We start from the raw sequence: 23,780 nt of genomic DNA, 5'->3' as shown, positions 1-23,780 counted from the left end.
AAAAGGGAATTGAAGAGCTGATAGTTCATTGATTAAACTTTGAAATCAATAGATGTCTATTGATTGATTAAATTTATTGATTGAGTATAAATTACATCAACAATTACAGACTTTAATTATAGATTATGCAACTTAAAATTACATCATCAAATCATACATGAGAAACACATCCAATGTAGTATAGTTTAATTATATTTGGCCAGTTAAATATTATTTTTATTGGTAAAGACTCCCCTTGTTACATTTTCCACCTGCATCAGGAAAATTACCATCGAGCACACATTCAAGCCCTTTTACAGCATTAAATTCCGGCGACATGATGTGCTTGTGGCTTACATACTCCACCTGCATCAGATTCATACTCGTCGCCATCGAGTATGCAGTCTAATCCTTCGCAACATTCAAATCCGGCGATGCCTCCGCAAAATTCTTCAGCCTTCTTACATTCTTCAACAACTGCAACTGTAGGAGCTGAAATATTTAGTAAAATTGCTAACACAAACACAATGGTTAAAATTATGAAGGTAGGTGTAGTTTTCGCCATTTGTGCAATTATAAAATTTGATTAGGAGATTTTATTGAGAATAAGCATAAATTTGAGGTATATACATACTATGTTGTGCGACAGCGGAAGCAAAGGTCGAAAACAAACAAGAAAACAATAAAGAAATTCAATGCAAACAATAAGAACAACACCAAGAATTTACGTGGTTCACTATCGATGTGATAGCTACGTCCACGGGCACCGAGATCGAATGATTTCACTATAAACTGCAAAGATTACAAAGATGATTCTTGTATTTCTCAAGAACGGCTCTCACACTCTCTCCCTTAACCCTTATACTAATATTAGGGAGGTTTTATATTAATCCCTAAAATAAAAGATACTTGGGCAAAAAGATAACATAAAAGATAACTTTAAATCGTAAAATCCGCGTCTCCGCATTTTTCCTTCTCCGCCCGGTCAGACCGGGCAAGGTCTGCCCGATCGGGCGCGAGAAGAAAACTCCATACGAATGCTTCAACGTATCCAACCCCCACCGCCCGGTCAGACCGGGCAATGTCCGCCCGATCGGGCGGACAAAGCTACGAAGTACGAGTCACCTAATACTTATCAACAATCTCCACCTTGACGAGAACTCGTAGTCAGCAAACGACCCCATCAAGACATAGTGGAAAAACATCTCAAGCCAAACCCGATGCAAGACTCATGCATAAGCCATACATCCCGATAAGTCTTCAACCAAGACCCATCACATACTCGTCTCCAAGTATAACAACTCATAATGCTCCACCTGCATCACAAGCCCCGGGCAAGCTCCACCTTAAGGCCAACACACCTACACCAGGAGCTCCCCAACTTCGCCCCTCAGGGCCTACTACATCACGTAGTAATAAATATTTAGCAAGTCTAAGCAATGTTTAAACTTGCTAAACGGAACAGGCTTAGTGAAGAAATCAGCCGGGTTGTCAGCAGTCCCAATCTTCTTCACCTTAATCCTCTTGTCAGTACGCAAGAAATGATACCTGACATCAATGTGCTTCGTCCGATCATGGTGTACTTGATCTTTAGCTAAGCAAATCGCACTTAGACTATCACAATACACTGTAGCACAATCCTGTGCAATACCCAGTTCACCTACTAGGCCTTTGAGCCAAATAGACTCCTTAGCTGCAGAAGTTAAAGCCATATACTCAGCTTCAGTAGTTGACAACGTAACTGATGACTGCAATGTAGACTTCCAACTAACCACAGAACCACCCAAAGTGAACACATAACCAGTCACAGACCTCCTGGTATCCACATCAGCTGCATAATCAGAATCACTGTACCCAGTGACCAAGCATTCCCTACCATTCCCGTACACAAGACCAATATCAGTTGTCCCTCTCAGGTAGCGAAAAATCCTTTTCACCCCTTGCCAGTGTTCCCTCCCAGGTCGAGCCATAAACCTGCTTACAACACTAACAGCATGCGCAATATCCGGCCTAGTACAGACCATAGCATACATCAAACAACCAACCGCGTTTGCATATGGAACTCTAGACATATAAGACAACTCCTCCTCTGATTGAGGTGACATAGACAAAGACAACTTACAACTAACAGTAGTTGGCGTACTTATAGGCTTCGATTTTTCCATCCCAAAACGAGGCAAAATCTTTTCAATGTAGCTTTTCTGAGTCAAGAAAAGCTTACCTCTAGCCCGATCCCTGTAGATCTCCATACCCAAAATCTTCCTAGCTGCACCCAAGTCTTTCATGTCAAACTCCGAGTTAAGCATCTCCTTTAATCTAGCAATATCAGATTTATTCTTTGTGGCAACCAACATGTCATCAACATATAACAAAAGATAAATCATGGAACCATTATCCAGCTTACTATGATACACACAGCAATCATATGAATTCCTGTCAAAACCTTGTGAAACCATAAAAGAATCAAACCTTTTGTACCACTGTCGGGGGATTGCTTAAGTCCATACAATGACTTTAGCAATCTGCAGGCATAGTGTTCCTTTCCAGGAACTTCGAATCCTTCGGGCTGCTTCATCAGAATCTCCTCCTCCAAATCGCCATGAAGGAAAGCCGTTTTAACATCCAACTGCTCCAGCTCAAGATCAAAATGTGCTACAATTGACAATAACACACGGATAGAAGTATGTCGAACCACAGGTGAGAATATCTCAACAAAATCAACCCCTTCTACCTGACTGAACCCCTTAGCAACTAGCCTAGCCTTAAAACGTATTTGCTCAGTTTCCGACAACCCTTCTTTCTTCTTGTAAATCCATTTACAACCCACAAGCTTCCTCCCTTCCGGTACCTTTACCAGTTCCCACACTCTGTTCTTGTAAAGAGACTGCATCTCTTCACCCATTGCGGCAAGCCATTGCGCAGACTCACTACAACTAATTGCTTGTTTATATGTGGCAGGTTCAAATGACTCTACATCATCAGCTACACTCAATGCATAACCTGTCATCGCATCAACACAGCAATTTCTTCCCTCCATCTCTTCAATCAATCTAACAGGCTTCTTGATAACTCGTTTAGGCATCTCAAGAATGGTGTCAGGTTGACTAGATGACCCCTGATTAGATTGCTCCACCTCATCCCCAGAGTTAGAATGAGTAGGAGTAATCTCAGGTTCAGGAGTACCCGGCACTGGAACATCAGCATCATCATCAATATATTGTACCCGAGGTAAATCAGCAATGGTAGACTGATGTACCTCAAGTACCCCATCTGTCTGTAATAAATTGTCTCCTTCCCTTCTCAAATCTGAAATCTCTGCATTTTTAATTGAATACATGGTGTTTTCATCGAAAGTAACATCCCTACTAAGAATGACCCGACCCTCCGAAGGTGAAAAAATTCTAAACCCCTTCACACCATCCCCGTACCCAACAAAACACCCCTTCTTGGCTCGTGGATCCAGCTTACCCTCAATAACATGATAATAAGCAACACAACCAAAAAACTTCAAATTCGAAAAATTAGGCAACTTACCACTCCAGATCTCAAACGGAATTTTGGAATCAATTCCAGAATGAGGACCCCTATTAATGACATAACAAGCTGTTAACACAGCTTCACTCCAGTACCTCCTCCCAAGCCCTGCATTAGAGAGCATGCATCGAACTCTCTCTAGCAGTGTCTGATTAACCCGTTCTGCTACACCGTTCTGCTGTGGTGTCTTCCTGACAGTATGATGCCGACCTATACCCTCATCTGCACAGAACTGATTAAACTCGTCTTTGCAAAACTCTAGCCCATTGTCCGTTCGTAGCTTCTTGATCTTCCTTCCTTGTCGATTTTCCACCAAAGCTTTCCATTGCTTGAAAACTTTGAAGGCCTCATCCTTTGACTTAAGCAACCTAAGCCATGTGTATCGGGACTTGTCATCAACAAATGACACAAAATAGTGGTAACCTCCCATACCTTCAACTCTAGATGGACCCCAGCAATCTGAATGGATGTAATCGAGCACTGCATCAGTAATGTGAGCACCCTTGCTGAACTTTGACCTGTGTTTCTTACCAAACACACAATGCTCACAAAATTCAAGGTTGGCAACCTTGACCCCGGATAGAAGACCCCTCTTGGACAATAGCTGCATCCCCTTCTCCCCCATATGACCAAGCCTCATGTGCCAAATCTTAGTCATCTCCTGGTGAGATACAGATGCGCAAACCGCAGAACTAGGCAGTGTAACACCCTCAAAAACATAGAGGGTGTTCCTTTTGATACCCTTAAGTACCAACTCAGAACCTCTGAAAATACACAACTCCCCATCTGAAAACACACCATTGTACCCCAAGTCATCCAGGGTACCCAATGAAATCAGATTCTTTCCTAAAGCAGGAACATGCCGTACATTAGTCAAAGTTAACCTCCGCCCATCAACAGTCCTCAACCTCATGGAACCAATACCTGTGACCTTACATGGAGCATTGTTACCGACTATAACCATACCCCCATTGCGAGGTTCATATGTATCAAACCAATCTCGACGTGGACACATATGGAACGAACACCCCGAATCTAGAACCCAGTTATCAGATAAATCATCAGACCTAGCAGAACTGACTAATGCTAAATCTTCCTCTGAATTATAGCTCTCATTCGGTTTCTCTTCAACTACAGCAGCCTGGGACTTGTTTTTCCTCACCGGACAATTATTCCTAAAGTGACCCGGTTCTTTACAGTAATAACATGTTTTAGTAGTAGTTTTACTAGATCCATCCTTGCCGTTTCCAGCACCCGACCCAGCATTGTTCCCCTTGTTAAACCCCTTATTCTTTTTAGACTTTCCGGACTTAACAAACAACCCACTACCATTATCCCCATTATCACTCGTAGCTTTCATTCTGAGTTCCCTAGTATGAAGTGCTGCCTTCACTTCTTCTAAGGTTATAGAATCCTTACCAACAACAAAAGACTCTACAAAATTCTCAAAGCTAGACGGTAGAGATACAAGTAAAATCAACGCAGCATCCTCATCATCAATTTTAACATCTAAATTACGTAAATCAAGCAAAATAGAGTTAAGTTTTTCTAGATGTTCCCGTAAGGAAGTACCTGACTGCATCCGGAGGCTAAACAACCGCTGTTTCAGTAATAATTTGTTGGTCAACGACTTAGTCATATACAATGACTCCAGCTTCAGCCACAATCCAGCCACCGTTTCCTGATCAGCCACCTCCGTGATGATTTGATCATCAAGACTAAGTAATATGGTAGAGTGTGCCTTCTCTTCCATAACTTCTAACTGCGGGTCAGTCGGTCCATCTTCTGACTCCGAAGTAGTACTCTTTGGAGCCAACGGACGCCATATCTGCTGTTGTTTTAACAGAGCCTTCATCTTAATTTGCCATAGCCCGAAACTATTTTTCCCGGTAAACTTCTCAATTCTTATTGTTGAATCTCCTGCCATTGTTATCTTCAAGAAACCCTCCAAGGATTGAACCTGAGCTCTGATACCAATTGTTGTGCGACAGCGGAAGCAAAGGTCGAAAACAAACAAGAAAACAATAAAGAAATTCAATGCAAACAATAAGAACAACACCAAGAATTTACGTGGTTCACTATCGATGTGATAGCTACGTCCACGGGCACCGAGATCGAATGATTTCACTATAAACTGCAAAGATTACAAAGATGATTCTTGTATTTCTCAAGAACGGCTCTCACACTCTCTCCCTTAACCCTTATACTAATATTAGGGAGGTTTTATATTAATCCCTAAAATAAAAGATACTTGGGCAAAAAGATAACATAAAAGATAACTTTAAATCGTAAAATCCGCGTCTCCGCATTTTTCCTTCTCCGCCCGGTCAGACCGGGCAAGGTCTGCCCGATCGGGCGCGAGAAGAAAACTCCATACGAATGCTTCAACGTATCCAACCCCCACCGCCCGGTCAGACCGGGCAATGTCCGCCCGATCGGGCGGACAAAGCTACGAAGTACGAGTCACCTAATACTTATCAACATACTAGTAGTAGTTGAATTGATTTATTTGAATATGAAATATAAATGGATCAATTACGTACATACAATAAGGTGTATGTTACATTGTCAATATTAATATAAACAAGCAATGAGCTGGAAAGATAAGTCTTATGCATGATAGGTACATAAACATTATACTAGTACTAGACTACTAGTTTAGTAGTGCGTAACTGTTTTTTTTCAAAGTCGAAGTAAATTATATAGACATGATATGCGATTCAATGACATGTAATTTAGCAACGAAGAAAAAAGGTTTGGTATACGTTTGCTTATCTTAAACCTGACTTTGTTGAATGTTCTTATCTAATCTTCGGCCTAACTTCATTGACTTTGTTTTTTTGGCTGCTTCACGACTTTTAAAGTCCGATCCAATGCATAATTGCATATGAATTCAAAAAAATTATTTAAATCGAGTTTTAATTAAACAATCAAAGAAATTTGGCTATTCACGGCATATAAAAATCTAATTTGGCTATTTATTAGGACCACCTTATCTATCTTCTCTTATGTGGCTCTGCAACTTAACCTAAGCTAGTCTTGCTACCCTCGCACAACCCTTCTATTTTGACAACTCTAATTCATGCACTGATCGAGGTTTTTATTTTTGGGAAATTGTTCAGTGTACCCTTGAGGTTTTAAAAAATGCACCGTGTACCCCTGAAGACTTTCAAATGCACCGTATACCCTTGATGTTTGTAAAAAAAAATGCACCAAATACCCTCATTATCTAACAAATGCACGTATTATTGACTTATCGAACTAAAATCATGCCCACACACTGACTCCCTTATAGTACTTTATATTTATGCAGCAAAATCGACTAAAAGCAAAAATTACATCCAAATTTAAACTCCATCGATATTATACATCCTAAACTTTTGGGTGTTATAATTTGATTTATTAACTAAGTTACTTGATAATTAAATGGTTTAGCATTACGTTAGCATTACACTATAATAATTTATTAGAATTTGATGCTTAGGGGATCTCAAACTTACAAATTTACCATTTGTTATGAGTCTAGGGGTATTTGGTGCATTTTTTTGCAAACCTTAGGGGTACATGGTATATTTGATAGTTTTCAAGGGTACACGGTGCATTTTTTAAAACCTCAAGGGTAAACAGAACAATTTTCCCTTTTTACGAAGGGAGTTATTAAAGTTATACTCCGAATCTTCTAGTCATATGAGTGTTTTTTTTTCTTCTTATATTAAAGAATAATTCAACATATCTCTTTTTTAATTTTTTGGTTAAAGAGGTTCAAATAGATTAACTAGCCCTCTCCCAAGAGGTTAGGAAACAAAATACAGTAATTGTTATACGACATAAGGAGCCCATTAGAGTTACAATCAAACATAAATGATTCAAACAACAAGTTCCTAAAGTTGCTCATACTAGCACTATTACAGTCATTGAAGTCATTGAAGGGGTTGGCTGCCAGATTCCAAAGCACGTCATTTCCTCTAGACACCTGACTAGCTTGGAGTGCCATGAGATGGGCCTGCTGCACTGCTTATCTTAGGAGACATTAAAAATTCTTCACCCTGTTCTCTGATATGAATTCCCTGCAAGCATTAGACTGGTTAAAGTACTTATCTCTGATTTTTTGCTTATCATCAAGGTTAGTAACAACTGTTCTTGAGTCAGTGATCACAGTGACATCACTCCATTGCTTCTGTCTGATCCAAGCTAAGGCTACTAACAAAACCAACACCTCAGCAGAATTAGCATCCTCCATTACTGATTTCATGATGAAGCCTCCTTTCCACTCCTGAGAAGAAGTGTAGCAGATAGCAGCCACTCCCACAGCTAGGGAGTTAGGATTAAAGGATGCATCTACTCTGATTATAAGCTGAGAGTTTTGGAAGGGTTGGACAAGTTTGTGTAAGGGGTCCTTAGGCAAGGGGAAGGATTGAGCATAGTAGAACTCAATAGAGAACCAGTTAACAGCTTTAATAACATCAGGGAGGGGGGTATTCTTTTGATTAAAAACCCAAGCATTTCTGCTTTTCCAAATAGACTAACATGAGAAAGCAATCAAACACAACATACCAAGGGAGATGGTCAAGAGTTAATAGGCCGGGAAAAATTGAAGAGGGGGTGGCCTAGAGTATCCCATACTTCAGTAGCTCTAGGGCAGAAGATCAAGACATGGAGTATGGACTCCTCAACTGTTTGACAGAAAGGGCAGGAGGGAGGGGAGGGCATCCCTCTTCTATGAATAGATTCCCTATTAGGTAAGCATTATGGCATGCTTGCCAAAGGAAGGTTTTGACCTTTAAGTTGGAGGTATTTCGGCAGCCAGATAACATCCCAGATACTATTAGAAGTGGCCATGGGGTTTTGAGATAGCCAAACCTTCCTATACATAGCTAAAGCTTAAAAGGAGTCCCCACTTACATTAGCACATATAAGTTCATCCTGAGAGGTGGGAAAGACTTTGATAGCATGAAGAATCTTGCTGATAGAGATGGGGAGATGGATAGAGATAGCAGAAAAGGTCCCACTTGCCCTGCTTTAGAACTTGTCCTACACAAAGACTCTCCTCAGAGGGAGAGAGAGGGCCTTGAATTAGAAGCCTAAGAGGCCTATAAGGGAACACCAAGAATCAAACCAGAAGAAGAGAGTGGGATTATACCCCACAACCCAGGCAGCAGACTCATGAAATAAGTCCCATGCCTTCCCCATGTCTTGCCATATATGGGAGCCCTGTTTGAAATTATTTAGAAAGTGTCTATTAGCCACATACTTATGGTAAATGATCTTGGAAGCAAGATTGTCACAAGAGTGCATCTTCCAGCATAGTTTAGCCATGGAAATGGAATTCACTATGGAGTTGTTCCTAATTCCCAAGCCTCCAAGATCCCTAGGGGCACAGATTTTCTTCCATGCAAGTATGCAACCATTGGAAGTTTCTTGGTTTCAGAATTGGACCCCCAAAAGAAGTTCCTTACACATGAGTCAAGGGATTGGAGTAATTGGTTGGATTACTCTTTCTTAATTATTTTCTCAATAGTACTCCCTTCGTCCTTAAATGTTTGCCCCATACTCATTTTGTGCTTTTTTAAGTTTTAGTTGGGTAAAGTTGATAAGAGAAAAAAATGGTGAGACCTAAATTAATTTTGTGAGAGTAGAGTTGTGGGCTCTATGGACATAGGTATGGAGTGTAATTTTTAAGGTACACCCTTTTTTGGTAAATGGGGCAAATAAATGGTAACAAGGGAGTAATTTTTAGTCCGGAGTGACTGTTATGAAGTTTGGGATTTGCTAGAAAGCGAATTGAAATTAATTATTTTACTTAGGAAAGGATAAAGAATGGCAAACAAGTGAAGGTTAGTGACCATACACAAGTTTTTTTTTTTTTTTTTTTTTAATTTTTTATTGATAGATCAAATATTTGTGTTACAGATTTGGAGGTATTAATAATGGTCAGAACTCAGAAGATATCGACCATGAGCAAATGGTATAGACCTGGATGAATTTGATATCAGGTCTTAGGTAACACCCCAATACTAAACTGCTAAGTGCTAAGTTAGTTCACATATTGACTGGGGTCATTAAGATTCGTGGGTAATTGAGTCCTAGATCACTATAGTTTATATTAAATAATGAAATGAATTTATTACAATCATAGTACACCATAATGGAATGAAATTAGACATACCTCCACACATCATATCACATATAGTACTCGTAGTAGTTTATTTATATATTGATAAATGATGTAACCAACAGTAAAATGAATTACATCAAACTGAACTCAGAAGGAAAGGAAAGAACGTATAACATTTTGGTTATTAAAATCGCTTAATAAGAAGATGAGAAGCTGCTTGATCATTAGAAAACTCAACGATTGTGCTAATATTTCCGCTTGCAAACTCCTCCGGCATCTGGGAAACTGCCTTCAAGAACGCAGGTTAATCCTTTGCAGCAAGCGAATCCGGCGAATCCTCCACAAAATTCACCAGCAACCTTACATGAACCAACGTTACTCTCTTCAACTTGGGCCAATGTTGGAGCTGTAACATGATGAACATCACACAATGCATCAAAAAAAGAAAATTACGTATACAAGAGCATTTATTTCTAATGTATTTGAGTCAATAATCATAATTACATCAACTAATAATAAGTCAACAATATACACACGTACGTTGCTTAATTGGTGCTAAGATTATAGACACTTGTAGAGATGATAACCCAAAGGAACGAAGGTGAAAAAGGAGGTTATTGTTAAGATTTGAACTTTAATAAAGTTACACATGCTTATTTTATTAAAGTTAACGAACGCGGGACATTGAATAAGATAATTAAAATTAAATTATTAAATTAAAATAAACAATAATTATATCAATCGATGCGATATTTTAACATGTATTTCCAAATTAATACCATTTTAAAAAATATTTTAAATGCCAATCTAAACACTTTAGGAACATTCGTTAGCAAAATCCATTTTATTTATCAAATCATGAAATGGGCCAAGACTTGGATTAGGCCCTATTCTTGGATCCACACGAGCTTTGAATTTTAAGTAAATGTCCGAATTAAGAATTTTGCCACTATATAATCACATCAACCTAACCCAATCGCATCATTTATTCTTTTATGTATACCTTCTCAATGAAATATGCGATGAATTACGGTTAAATAAAATAAAAGAAATAGTGTAAAAAAACATGTACAATATCTAGTTATTGACTTATTATTACTCGTAGTTGTAACTAGAAAGTACAAACTTACCTGATAGAAAAACTGCCAACATAATGGTTGTGATGAAGAAAGTGGTGGACATCTTCGCCATTTTTATGAACTTTGATACAGTACAAATTAAGCTTATATATCTAGTTGACAGAATATGAACAATGAAAATTATAATCTCATTTCATAGTCAACACTTCAATTTATAGATAAAAGCTAGGAAGTGCAAGATGATCAACTTATTATAGTATATTAGTTTCCGTGATCACATTATATTATAAATTATAAATATATGAGAAAAGGTAACGAACGTCCCGGAAGCGTTGGATAAGTCTAAAAGTAGTAAGATTAAATTAAAATGAACATTAATTACACCGATCGACGCGTGATTTTATCAAGCATTTCCAAATTAATACCACTTTAGATAATATTTTAAATGTTTATCTAACGTCCTGGGGATGTTCGTACTAAATATACAATGAATAGTGTCAATTTATTTTATTTCTTAAGCTAAAGATCAGATGAGCCACTTTTATTGACCATTTTTTTTCCTTCTTTTTGTTCAACATTTATGCATTTCTTTCGCTTTACGTCTATGTTAAATTATTTGTTAATTGTAGTTCCAAAGCCCATCACTAATCTATTATCTTTTCATAATTTTCAATTGGTATAGTAGATTAACCGGATTTTCCTACTACTTTTGCATTTTTACTCGTATATATAGTACATTCCTCAACACATATGTAATCTATAATAATATATTAAAAAAGCTTTCTTAACTATATATGTTAAAAATATGGTTTGTATAACATTTTAATCCACAACTTCATGTTAAAGTTAATCGCAAAGCTATTGCTGTATAATATATTATTCTTAATTTCAAAAATCAAATCTAAAAATAAGGATATGAATCATGCATGACTTTGATATAACGAACCATTAGCTAAAAGAAAGTTATGAATGATACTAACTAATAAATACCTTAATGAATCCGAATGATTTAACACATAAATACACCCTAAATCAATTTAAAATCAAGAGTGACCCATTTATATAACCATTAGCTAAAAGAAAGTTGTGTATTAGAGCATCTTTGGTTGGAGTGTTTTTTTATTGAAAACGGATTCAAATAAACCATTACCGTCACCAAGTGTTTGGTTGAAAGGTTTGGGTAACAATTACCATTACTCTTATTTGTTTAACAATAAGAGTAATGGTAATTCCTTTGTTACCTCTCTAAAACCTAATGTAACAATTACCCTTACTCTCCTCAAACAAAAATAAAGGAAGATAGGTTTAAGTGATTCCTTTTCATGATTAAACCAAACAAATGGAAAGGTAAGAGTTAAATGATTCATTTCCTCTCACTTATTTGTCTCCTTTCCACTCCATTTCCATTAGCCATACCAAAGGCTCCCTTAATGTATAATAATTCTTCAATTTCTTTATTTTTAGTTGTATCACTATTTGAAAAAGTAAGTTTTAAATTAGTTGCATCACTTATCTTTTAATTAATAATCTCTCCTATCACATGGTTTTTTTTTTTTTTTTTTTTTAATGTCTCTCTCAACTCCAAAAATTACCTAAGCGGAGTTCACAATTTGCAAAAGTGATAATGCAACTAAAAAAAATGAAGGAAGTATATATTTGAAGAGTTTAACGTATTGTTTAGAGGTTCACACTTCACCATTTGAACTTTTGAAAGTTGCATGTTAATAAATACGAAGTATACAATAAAAACAAATGAAATTGCCCAATTTATCACGTTGATGAACAAAATACTTCGTAGATTTATCAAGCGGTACATATATAGATAAATTAATAAAAATGTATAAATAGCATGACATTTTCGTAATAATTATCAACAAGTAAGAGATCCTAATTTAATGAAAAGTTATTAATTTATTTATAATTTTGACACTTGATGATAAACTCAGTATTTTTCTCAAAACAAACAAGCTGAAGTATAAATTACTAAAAGCGCTTTGAATCCTTAGTTTCGTGACAAATTAAACGTAATCCATGACGTATGTAGCAGGATTTGGATTCGAAGTAGATTTCGCATCGCCGCAGTCTTACACTCTTACTCTTTGTTCTTTAGCTAAAACAATACTCCTTCCAAATTCCTATTTTAAATTAAGTTCTGGTTTGGTGTAAAATATTTTCAATCAAAATAAAACTAATTTTTCACATAAAATGTTTTACATTAAATTAAACGGGATCTAAATAAATTAAATATTTTATCCCCACTTGAAATCTTTGCATATATATTACTCGGTAGTATAAATATATATTTTTTTTTAAACGGGATCTAAATAAGTTCATAATTTTCCTTTATCTATTTGATGAATGTGCCAAAATTTATTACGGAGTATTGTTTTTATACTATAGATTATTTGTTATACAATTTCCACCATTTTAATTTTTCCATGCATGATTTTAATGTTTAATCAATATTCTCTCTTAGTTTCCCAATTGCCACATTAATGACTTTGTTCCTTTTTTTCCTCTTTTATTTTTGATTTGTTGTGAAAAATTGAACTATTCAATGTAAAATTAGAATCTTTAATATTTTAATGGTTTCTCTCACATTAAAATTCACTTTCTCAATTTACTTCCTGATTCCCTTAGCATTAATTAATTGAGTTGTTGTTCATCGTAACAAAGTTACTTAATCTGCATTGAATATCGACTTCTTGCTATTGTCAAAATATATATATATATATATAAACTTCTAGCCATCTTTTTATTTTCCTCTTCCTCTCCCTAAGACCCCAATCACCATATAACCATTTACAGTTTTTGTGCTGTGACAAACTTTGTACTCGTACGACAAAGGAAGTAATTTGACTATCTAATTATGCATGTTTTGGTTTGTGACAGAGGGGGACCTTCCACCGGGGCCATTCGAGCCCGGCCCCTCGTAAATTATTGTAATTAATTAGTTAATGAATTTAAATAACCTATATTTACTTATAAAATATTGGGACATAATGTTAGTTTTAAGCGAGAGGTAAAAGATTTAAATCTCGGCCCCTCTAATATTTTCAATCAAGATCCGCCACTGATTTGTGATGAAAAAAAAAAATGAGAAAAGTGAAATTTTAAGTGAATTTGAACCTCCCACAAAAATGGAAAATAAATTGTCACTCTCTTTAATCCATCATATTAAAGTGAGGATTTTATATTAAATTCTTATATGAACAAGGAAATAAAGGCCGTGTTTGATAAAAGCTGAAAGCTGAAATTGAATGAGTTAGTTGATTTTGACTAGTTGATTGTATTAACTGATTTGACTAACTTCTTTTATTAGCTGATTATATAAAAGTGTTTGGTAAATAATTGGTTGCTTAAAGCTGATTGATTATGTGAAATGACTAATAAGCTAATTGTGAGGGTAGGTAGTTCATATAGGATTTTAAATTAAATGCGGGTGATTTGGGTAAAAATACCCATATCACGTGGCCCAATCAGAATGGGACACGTGTCAACTCAGGGAATGTTCAATAAAGGCCACTCACCAGTTGACACGTGGCACTCCTAATCAGCAAGGGAAAAAGAAGGCCTTCAGGGCCCAATTCTCGAGAAAGCCGCAAAACGGCGCAACCCAACAAACCTAGGTCATTCTGACCTAGGCAAGGGCACATTTACCAATGACTCTATAAATAGAGGAGACTTATCCCATTTGGGGACACATTCAATTATTACAACACAATCAATTCTCTCACATCAGAAAAAAAACACCTGGCCTCGGAATCCGAGAAGATCTCACTTTACTTTCCGCATCTTTTCACTTTCTCCGTACACGTTCTAACTTGATCGTCGGAGGCGGAACTCCACCCAACCGGAGTCTCCGTTGTTTTGCAGGTACAGGTGCTCGGAATCCAGTCTTGGTGACATAACTCTCCCGAGGGACAAAAACCCCCGAAACATTTGGCGCCGTCTGTGGGGAGAGTACCTCTAAGATGGTTTCTCAAGAGACTGTACCGCTTCCTGAGAATAAGTAGCCTACGGCTGAGGTCTATTCAGACCATGACACAAAACCAGAGGTCGAAACATATACGGTCGCAGATGGATCCCTCAATACAAGGCGCATCCGTTGCAAAGACAACAAGGAACGAGGCGATGGTGAGGCAGGACCGAGTAAGCCATCCGGCCAACCCCAGGCGGCAGGACAGTCTACTCACATCACCCGAGATGAGTTCATGAAATTCATGACAAGTTTCAAGGGAGAGATGAAGGACCTGATCTCCAAGAGGATGGTTGGTCCCAACAAGGGTCAGTCGGCCAAGAAGCCTTCTCATTCTGAGAAGAACAAGTGCGTTAGGGACCGAGAGCCAACTCCGCATCCTAAAACAAAGGAGGTAACTCGGCCCTTGATTGATCTGGCCAAGTTCCGCTTCCCCGAGAAAGAAAAGAGGTAGGTCATTCGGCATGTTCAGCCGGATGGCACCAAGAGGACATTTTCTGATGCTCGCCTTTACATCGAGCAAAAGAAAAATCAACAACTGTCTGAGTCGGCTTCAACATCGACTTTCCCAGACAGCTTCAAGAATACCTTGATGAGGTATTCTAAATCTGGTCAAGAGAGCCTGTCAGCCGGTCCGTCCGTTCATACAGGTCCACAGATGATTGGTGATTAGGGGATTTTTCCCCACCACGTGGACTAACCAAGCTCTGCCACGTGTCATCCACGTGGACCAACCAGAGTCCGCCATGTGTCACCTCGCGAGAGGTCCAAGGTGGACCAATCAGATCACGACACGTGGCAGACAGGTAGCCAACCAGGAAACTGGCCTCTAACGGCCCAAATTCCTAAGCAAAGCCCATTCAGTCCTAGGTTTACTAAAACCTAGTACTGGGCACGTTTTTCAACACCCTATAAAAGGGAGATGTTTTCCCTCGGGAACACAATTAATTCACATTCACATTAACTCACAATCAGAGAAAGTCAGGCACTTGACACCTCGAACTAAGAAATTACACATTGCAGATACTCTCTTGGAATCCAAGATAGACCCTTTACTTTCCGCACTTTACTCCTCAAACACATTCTAACTTGATCGTCGGAGGCAGAACTCCCACCCACTGGAGTCTCCGTTGTTTTGCCGGTACAGAGGTCGGTCTTGGAATTGTAACTCTCCTGCAGGACATCAAAAAACCCCGAAACAATTGACTTGGCCCCGTATGTGCCCCAGAAGCCATACAGGCTGTATGCCCAACCTTACATGTAGCCTGACCTTTTTGGGGGTCAGGCGGCATATAACGTCCAGCCACTGGACTGGCAGCTCTAGTTGCTAAAACTTGGGGAACAACCTTCTGCATTCTCCACGGAGATAACCGAGGCGATACAGCCGGCCAAGGTTAAGAATGTCATGGTGGGTACTTATGATGGTACCACCAACCCAGAAGACCACCTGTTGGCATACACCCACCTTATGTACTTGCAGGGGTTGGATGATGCCGCATGGTGCAGGTGCTTCCCAGCTACACTAAAGGGCATTGCCTAGTAGTGGTTCGGCAACTTGCCTGATGGGTGCATCAACAACTTTAGAACGCTTGCATTCTTGTTTGCCTCAAGCTTTTGTATGAACATACCCCCAAAAAGACAAGTCTTGACTTGGGCGCGGTAGAATAGGGTGACAGGGAGGGCTCCGCTCATATTTCAGGCGGTTCAATCTGGTGAGAATCCAGATCTAAGGACTTTCTGACGATGTTGCTTACACAGACTTCTTCAAGGGTCTGAAAGACGGGTCGGCCTTCAAGTTCGACCTTGTCCGGAAGAGAATCTCCACGCTTCAAGAACCGCTGATGGAGGAGGAAGCCTATATACAAGCGACCGAGCTCTGCTCCACCAGCAAACAGTCGGACTCCAGAAAGTTTGATAAATAAAAAGGGAGTCGGCTAGAACAGCTGGCTTACAAAGCTGAAGAGAGCAAGAAGAGAAAAGAAATCTACGCGGTTGACGATTCTGATCAGCCGTCCCAGAAGAAAAAGAAAGAATTTAAACCGTACGTCCCAAAGTACGAGTTTAACAAAGACTGCTACTCCATCCTCGTGGAGATAAAAGACCGGGTGACTATTGGGAAGTCCACAGCAATGAAAGGTCCGGCCAAAAACCGGAATAAAGACAAGTACTGCCACTTCCATGAGGATATTGGCCATGACACCAACGACTGCTATAGCCTCAAACGGATATTGGATAGATTGGCTGATAAGGGGGTGCTGAAATCTTACATCCTCAAGTCTAAGGTGACCCTGAAGACGGACCCCAGACAGCCGTAAAAAAAGCCAGCAAAGCCTACTAGTAGTTCGGACACTGACAAGGAGCTGATCTACACCATAGCAGGCAGCTTTGCGGGTGGGGGGTCGCCATCAGGGGCACCAAGGACTATGTCAGACAGGTGGATGTCAGCTCCGTTGATGAGGGCCAAGCGTCTACCGACACATTCCCTGAGGTCGTCATCACTGAAAAGGACAGGGGCAAAGTCCGCCGGCCACATGATGACCCCATAGTCATTGAATGCAAGGTGGCCAACCAGAAGGTTGGCCGGATCCTCATTGATACTGGTAGCTCGTCTGACATCATCATGTACAAGTGCATGTCCAAGCTAAAGTACATGCCCGACAGCATGCACAAGGTCATTCACCCCTTGGTTGGCTTTTGGGGTGGAGTTGTGCACCCAGTCAGACGGATTGATCTACCCATCCGGCTGGGAGAGAAGGGAGAGGGGTGCCACATGGTCGTTCGGTTCCTAGTCATAGAAGAGCTGACTGCCTATAATATGATTTTAGGTCGTCCGACTCTGAACGAATCTAAAGCTGTCATCATCCCATCCCTCATTCTCCGGGACGGGACACGGGTACCAGGATTATCCGAGACGGGACACGGGTACCCGGATTCTATTTATTTATTTTTTTGAATAAGTTTATACCTAAAATCTGCTATATTTTTTTAAGGGAAATCTGATGTTATTTAATAATAATGCTGTTGTATCTTTTTTTTTAAAAAAAAAAAAAAAACTGCTGTAGTTTTTTTAAAAAAAAAACTGCTGTAATTTATTAAAAAAAACACTGCTGTAATTTTTTTTTTTAAAAAACCTGCTGTTATTTTTTATTAAAAAACCTGCTGTAAACACTAAACAGCAAACAATACAACTCCTATGCCCAACTGCCTGTATAATGTAAATCGGTATATCCTACAAACTTGTAAAGTAAGTACCTGCAATTTTTTAATTTATGTCCAGAAGACACCAATGGACAGCACTCACAGTAGAACATGTGTGAAATCTGAATACATGTCTAGTTCAGAAGACACCATAAAGTCTCAAATCAAAGGATCTTTGCTAATACAGATTACAACAAGAGAAACTCATGTTTAAATTTAAGTTAATAATTAACAGCCTATGTTACATAACATTCAATCACTTGTGAGATCCGACATTTCCATTGTCTCATCAATAACAATCGTCGGTTACTCCAAAACCAAGTCTTTCATTCCTACAAAACACAAATAATGCAATAAAATAATTACATATCACATATATTATATATAGTAAAGTAGTAAAATAAAGTAATATATAAAGTTATAAAATCACCTTCTTCTTCCATATTTTCAATTCAAGCAAGCTTTCCTCTATAGTAATAGGGACATTAGAACTACGCATCCAATCTTGGCCACAAACAAGACCTTCTACCATTTTTGTGCTCAAAGAAGTGCGAAAGGAATCTAGAACACGTCCTCCCGTGCTAAAAGCGGACTCCGAAGCAACAGAAGAAACCGAAATAGCAAGAATATCACGAGCCATAGTCATAAGTATTGGATATGTTTTTCCTTGTGCACTCCACCATGCCAAAATATCAAAATCCTCATCACTAGGCTCTAGTTTATCCCCTAAATACTTTTCTAATTCGGTCATTCCTTTGTAAGATGAATCATTTCTAATCTCCCTTACAAAACTATCCCTCAATCGAGATACATTGTTAGAACCCTTTTTTTTGTTCTTTCCCACCCTTTTCACTTTGACTAGTAGAGGCAATATTTGTAGAAGATGACCCCACTTTTTGTGCATAATAATCATATAATGAATTTAATGTATCTTGAATACATTGACACAAAATATAGGAATTGCTAACATCATAAGAATTACGCACAATATGCTCCGTATACTTCAACTTATTCCTTGGATCAAGAATCAATACAATGAACATCAAGATATTAATATTATGAACATTTGCCCAATACTTGTCAAATTTCAATTTCATTTGTTTTGCCATATTCTTAACATCATCATTCGGATCACTAGCATAGTCATAAATGGTGTACCCAATATCATAAATCTCTTCCACAAAAGTATTTCCCGTCACATAACGGGATCCGGACAATTCCAAAGTAGCATTATAAAAAATTTCAAGAAAAGGCAAGAAACTTTGAATTTTATTCCAATCATCATCATCGGGAGCACCCCCCACCGGTTGCTTCATAAGCTCTTTAGTGTAAGGAGAGAACTTTGTTTTCATATTCTTAAAGGCTTTCCTAAACACTAAAGCAGTCTTAAGCATCAAATAGGTGGAATTCCATCTTGTTTCAATATCTAAACAAACAAGACCTTTACAAGTGATGTTCTCTTCTTCAACACAAGACTTGAACTTCTGAAGCCTAGAAGGAGAAGACCTCACATATTTCATGGCAACTCGGACTTTTAAAACAGAAAAATTCACATCTTTTAAGCCATCTTTAACAACCAAATTCAAAATGTGTGCGGCACATCTCATATGCAAAAACTCAGAATTCAACACACACCCATCCCAAAGATTAAAGATTTTTTTCAAGTATTTTATAGCCAAATCATTTGAGCTAGCATTGTCAACTGTTACAGTCATAACCCTCTTCAAATTCCATTCTAACAAACATTTTTCAACAGATTTACCAGTAAGCTCCCCAGAATGACCGACAACAGGACAAAAGTTAATGATTCTTTTATGCAATTTCCAATCATCATCAATTAAATGAGCAGTAAGACACATATATGACAAGTTTTGACCCGAAGTCCATGTATTTGTAGTAAGACATACTCTAGAAGACAAATTGTTGAAAAAATTCTTTAACTTTTTCCTTTGCTCCATAAAAAGACCATAACAATCCCTTGTAATGGTAGCACGCGAGGGAGGAACAAATTCAGGAATAGCAACTTTACAAAACTGACGAAAACCTTCACGTTTAACAAAAGCAAAAGGCAACTCATCTACAATTAACATCTTAGCAAGTGCTTTTCTAATCTCATCATGATTAAATCTCCACAATTTAGGAACATTAACAGTTTGGACACTCCCATAAGTATTAATTTTTGTCCTAGACTCAAAATCTAAGATAGTTTGAGATTTATCTTTGTAAAACGAAGATTTTTTTACACCTATCAATGTGTCGATTCATGCCATTAGTTCCATTCTTTGGATCACAACCAATTATTGCCCCACAATAAAGACATTTTGCATGGTTTGGGTCAGTTTTAATTACTTTAAAGTGTTCCCAAGCATTAGAGGTTTTTTTTCTTTTACCTCCTTCTTTTTCAGCTTTTGGTTTCTTCCCTGCTCTCTTCTTAGGCCATGTTTTTGGGCCTTCTCCAAAACCTCTGCCTCATCAGAATCTTGTGTTTCAACTGGTTGACTTGAATTTGTCTCCATCAAGTTATCAGAATCATCCTCAAATGTTGACATTTTCTAGTTAAAAAAAGAAAACAGTATAATAAAGTATTAAGTAATCATATATTCATATGATGTAAATTATTATAAAGCAAAAACAGAATAACAAAATGATAATAGAATTTCACATATGAAAACAGAATACAAAAACAGAATAATATAAATAAAAACAAGTACTCTCGTCATGTGACAGAACAAATGAATTTGAAATTTGACAATTTATGACTTGTTTAGATGAAAACAGAAAATATCAAAATAAAAAAAAAATGAAAATGAAGATGAAACCAGAAAATGTTGACAGAATCATCAAGTCATCAGAATCATCCTCAAATGTTGACAAAATATATAAAAACTGAAAACAAAATTAAAAAAAATGAAAATAGAATAAAAAAGAACAAAATTAAAATCGAAAACAGATTAATTAGATTTCAAGAAGTAAAAAAAATATCAAACAAAAACAGAATACTATAATGAACAGAAATTATAATGAACAGAAATTACAATAAACTAACATGAGGTGGTGAGAAGATTGTTGTGAACCGATGAAAATGAGCAGGACCACGAAATGATTTAGATCTAGCAATTGATGTTAAAGAAAATAATTAGATTAATATCAACTAAACTAAATACCATGAAAAAAACTTCAAAAATACCACAAAAATAGTACAAATTAAACTAACCTGATGAAGTTTGAGGATGGATCCACAAAGCTGCTTCAATGGAGGAACGAAACCGTACCACAAGGTCCACAACGCTGCTTCAATGAGGAACAAAACCACCAAAGCTGCTTCAATGGAGGAAAGACCAAGCCCTAGGAGAGAGAGAATTGGGGAAGCAGGTGAAAGGTGACTGCGTTTTTTGGGAGTTTGCCTTATTGGAACCTAAGTCTAAGTTTCTAACTGTTAAAGTGTTAAGTGGGCTGGGCCTTAATCAAATACGCGCAGAAGACTCATACTTTTTTTTTTTTTACCGGGTATTCAGGTACCCGCAAGTAGCACAATTTGTCCCATGTCCCGGCCCACGAAAGTAATATTTTAACGGGACAGGTACCCGGCTCGAAAAAAACAGAAAATTTTGAAAATTTCCTGTCGGGTATTTTGCGGGTCATCGGGAATTTGGGACGGGACAATCGGGTCGGGTTTTTTTTTTAACACCCCTACTCCCAGTCAATCAATCTACCATGAAACCAACCACACAGCCGTCCAAGGGCAAGAGGCAGCCAGTTTGTTAAGTGTCATGTGCAATTAATAAGTTTGCTAAAGTTGCAAGCATATACATATAGCAAAAGTAAAATTTTTTTGCCAAGAATTGGTCAAAACCGACCCAGTCGGCTATTTCATTAAAAGCTCCTGGCATAAAAAGACCGGGAGAAAAAGACTGTCATACCGGATCCACATCCGGAAAAATGAAATAAGATTGTTGGAAATACATTCAAACACTCGCCTCGTAGGCCGGAAACATAGACGACTCATGGCCGAAGAGAAGCTTAATTTTGCTTTTGTTGAGGTGGAGGCACCAACTGGTCCTGGCCAGAGGGGAGCTCGCCTTCAGGTTGCCTTGGTTGAACTTGGTCAATGTTAACCGGCACTGGGTCTTCCTCAAGCTCATCGAGCTCCTCATCCTCCTGCTCCTCATCAGACGGCTTGATGCCGGCCCATTCATTAAACAGAGTGGCGCCTTTAGACCGAGGGACTGGGCTTCATATACATCATTTGCATACTTGTACCTTAGGTTAAAGAACTCCCAGTCGTAGACCGGGTGGATGAGATTCCATGCTATTTTTATACGTGCCTCGCAATCTCGTTCAATCTCATCCACCAGCCGCTCTTGCTCAGCCACCAGCTCAGCCTTATGATCAATCGGCATCTGGACCATCTCATCCTTGAGCCGGCCGGCGTCTGCCCGAAGATGGGTATTTTCTTGGTCGACCCGCTCAAGTGCCTTAAGATCTGACTGGGCATTTTTAAGCTCAAGCTCAAGGTCAGACACCCTATTGTTGGCCGTCTCCACAGCAGTCGTGAGCTCCTTAACCAGCTCCTCATGTTTCATCTCTTTGGCTTTAGTCTTAATATCATTTAGAGTAGTTCGATATTGAGCAGAGTTAATGGCATCAGTCGCCCGTTTATTGACGTCTCTTACCTTCTCCTGCTTTCTTTTAAACGGGGCTTTGAGCCCGTCCACTCTCAGCATTGCCTGCAAAACTCAGCCGGCGAAAAGATAATTTAGCTGACATACCAAAAAAAAAAAAAAAAAAAAAAAAAAACATTTGAAAAAAGCTAAGTTACCTCAGCTAGCAAGCGAAGATGCGGTCCATGTTGACCTGATGCACCCCAGGAATCAATTCCTTCATTGACCGGGTGAGGCACCTCAGCATCCGCCTAGAGTACTGCTGGAGGTCCGACCATCTTGGATAGGCATCTGCACCAATAGAAGGATGTGGTAAAATAGCAGCATAAGCGGCACCTGTATTGTGCCAGCTGCTAGATGAATCCCCTGATTGGGTAACCTGAGATTTGACTCGCATATGCTCAAGCGGCCATGGGAGTTCAAGGCGGTTAGTCATACCTTGAGGTACTGGCTGAGGGGTCTCGCCACCCCCAGCCGCTGCAGAACTGGATGCAGCGTCGAGTGGCACGCCACTCTTCGGCGTCTCAGGGACGCCCGGCTCTTTGCCGACCAAGTCGGCGTCCGGGCCAAGACCTTTTAGGCTTTTGCCTCCTGAGGTTGGTCGGTCTTGCCCACGCGGCGAGGAAGATGCCGTTTGGGTTGGCTGGGCTTTCTTGACTTTAGAAGAGTCTTGGCGGGTTCGTCCGCCTTCCGTTTGAGCATCTTGGAGATGGATCGTGGAATGTTTTTGCTTCCACTCTGAAAGTGGAACACAGGGGTCAGCCGGTTAAAAGCCGTCTGATGACAATAAAATTTACACAAGTTAAAGGATACAATCGGAGCTTACCCCATCATTCTTGGCCGCCAGCTGGGCCCTTTTCTTCTCAAGTTGATCCTTCCGGATTTGGGCTGCTGACCTGGTAGGCGTCCTTGCAGAGTCCACCATTTTTAGAGCTTTTTCTGCAAAAGGGAACCGGTTGGTTAAATACAAAACAAATCACAAAACCCTAGAGGCGGCATCAAAGTGCCAGTTAAATAGTCAACGTACGTCTCTCAAACGTGGTACTAAGACCACAGGCGGAGAGGAAAGCCTCATCTTTGAGCCAATCCAGATGGGGTACCCAATTTTTGGGTACAATTATTTTTGTGCTGTCTTCCAGAGGCATGGTGGTTGTTTTAAAAAATTCCGGCTCTATTATTTGTGACCAAGCCTCCTCAGGGATATGCGAAAGGGCGCACTTCTTTCCCAAGAGAGT

General features: G+C 38.9%; 1 long non-coding RNA gene across 1 annotated transcript; it reads right to left on the bottom strand.

Moving 5' to 3' along the window:
* Positions 1–9,610: 9,610 nt before the first annotated feature.
* On the bottom strand, positions 9,611–10,911 carry LOC110720994. Its single transcript, XR_002511380.1, has 2 exons — positions 10,759–10,911; positions 9,611–10,034 (listed from the first exon to the last, which is right to left on the bottom strand). It is a non-coding gene; the product is annotated as an uncharacterized LOC110720994 (long non-coding RNA).
* Between the last annotated feature and the right edge of the window lie 12,869 nt (positions 10,912–23,780).

Source organism: Chenopodium quinoa, unplaced genomic scaffold, assembly GCF_001683475.1.
Source record: "Chenopodium quinoa cultivar QQ74 unplaced genomic scaffold, ASM168347v1, whole genome shotgun sequence".
Classification (NCBI taxonomy): domain Eukaryota; kingdom Viridiplantae; phylum Streptophyta; class Magnoliopsida; order Caryophyllales; family Amaranthaceae; genus Chenopodium; species Chenopodium quinoa.
The sequence above is the reverse complement of the archived record's forward strand: the minus strand, read 5'-3'. Positions and strand labels throughout refer to the sequence as shown.